This window comes from Penaeus japonicus, unplaced genomic scaffold (assembly GCF_977035675.1).
Source record: "Penaeus japonicus unplaced genomic scaffold, GWHDUDI00000001_assembly GWHDUDI00000013, whole genome shotgun sequence".
NCBI classification, from domain to species: domain Eukaryota; kingdom Metazoa; phylum Arthropoda; class Malacostraca; order Decapoda; family Penaeidae; genus Penaeus; species Penaeus japonicus.
In genome coordinates this window covers 19,750,884-19,752,590 of record NW_028234415.1, presented here as the reverse complement: position 1 = coordinate 19,752,590, position 1,707 = coordinate 19,750,884, and the positions used below count along the sequence as shown (strand labels likewise).

Genomic DNA, 1,707 nt, shown 5'->3' with positions numbered 1-1,707 from the left:
ATAAGGATAAGAATAATGATGAGAATAATAACAATTACATTATAAAAATGATAGTGATAATAAGTACAGCAACAACAACCACAACATTGATTTCATCCTAATTATCACATTACCATTATAAAACATTTGCATACCCCGCCTGCAAGCTTCGAAACTTATCCGAAAGTAGGGACGCTCATGACCACATGAATTTATAACATACACTATGAATAAGTGGACTTTTACATAGTCAAAAGCTAACATCACTCCTATCTTCTGATAATTCTATAGACTGATCGACAATGTTTCTCCAAAATAATCGAATCCAAATCGAATCAACGGAATCGGACGAAACTGCCATGTAAACAAAAGGGACGAAGTCTGACAAGTCGGCTCGCTTTTATCATGAAGGAAAAAGTGATTAATGGTAGGTTTTGAGAGTTTAAATGGTAAACTTTTGTGGAAAAAGCTAGATGTTTGAGTTACGGGATCTTTTTTATAAAGTTTTCTGGTCGTATTATTCATGCATATATTTAGTTTTAATAGTTTTTAAAGCACTTTTTCTCGAACTGTTTTGGACGTAACCCTAAGCTCTGATATTTTTCCATTCTCAAGGTGGAAGAATATCAGTGTTTCCTAAATGACACCATTGAAACTCATTGTATATTCCTAACTAGTGTCCTCTCTAGTGATGTTATACATTCCAAAATTTTCATACAAATACAGGGGCAACTTTTTTGTACTATTAGTTTTTTTTTCTTCATATTCTCTTGATAGTTACTTTTGTTCTTGTCATTTTCATTTAAACCATCCCATGGTCCTTATATTATTTCAGTTACTGGTATGGTATATATAAAAGAGTATATTAGGGTATCCAACTCGATTACAGAAGCTTTCCTTTTACCCATTGCGGAAAGGGCGCCTGGTAGTCAAGATGGTTGATCTATGACACTGGCTCACTGGCTAAAGATTAGAAGGACGATGAAAGTGGTTCCTTTGCCCTCTAGTGCAGACTAGAGGGCCATAATACTTCATGATTGTCCACACTTCAACTGTGAGCAGATCCCAATGTTACGTTATGTACGCATTGGCACCATCTTTTAGGCCTACCCGGTGCTGTCTGAGAGGAAAGGCTTGAGGCTGAATACCTTAAGATGTTCAGCTTGGACTAGGCATCTTAAGATATTGTGTAAGTTTACTTTAAATAACTAGACTTGTGATATAATATGGGTCTATATATGATATATTAGCAAAGTGAGACAAAGCAGTATTCAGTACAAACCCACAACTGATGGCAGAAATAGCTTGCATTTTCAACAAAATTAAAAATGCAGTATGACAGGTATCTGATGTGGGAAACTATGCCTGTCGTAGAGCAGTTAAAAAGTAATGTACAAGTTTTGTACACGAGGGAAGTGACACATCTTATCAAACTGAAGATGTATAGGGTTGGAAACCTTATATAACAGTTTGTTGCAAAAACAAACTTCAGAATGGAATGTTTACAAGATACCAGCATGTTTGCCATTGGCTTACAAGAATTCAATTCTCTTGCATTGGTGAACAAACCTCCATTAACCCAGTCCCGACGGGCCTGGCGAGAACTGGGAAGCCCCTATGCCGGGCCTATGTAATATCACCTCGGGGACATCACACTAGTGTGTCACCTCGTCATCAGGCACTTTGCCGTGTCACACGGGTGTGACATACCGTCATCGTTGGGTCAAG

General features: G+C 37.5%; 1 protein-coding gene across 1 annotated transcript in view; it reads left to right on the top strand.

Annotated features, from left to right (window-relative positions):
* The first annotated feature begins 264 nt into the window (after positions 1–264).
* Positions 265–1,707, top strand: part of LOC122267738 (uncharacterized) — a 7,014-nt gene continuing 5,571 nt past the window's right edge. The window contains exon 1 of the mRNA XM_043037880.2: positions 265–406. The gene's annotated coding sequence lies outside the window, so the exon portion shown is untranslated. The remainder of the gene's footprint in view (positions 407–1,707) is intronic.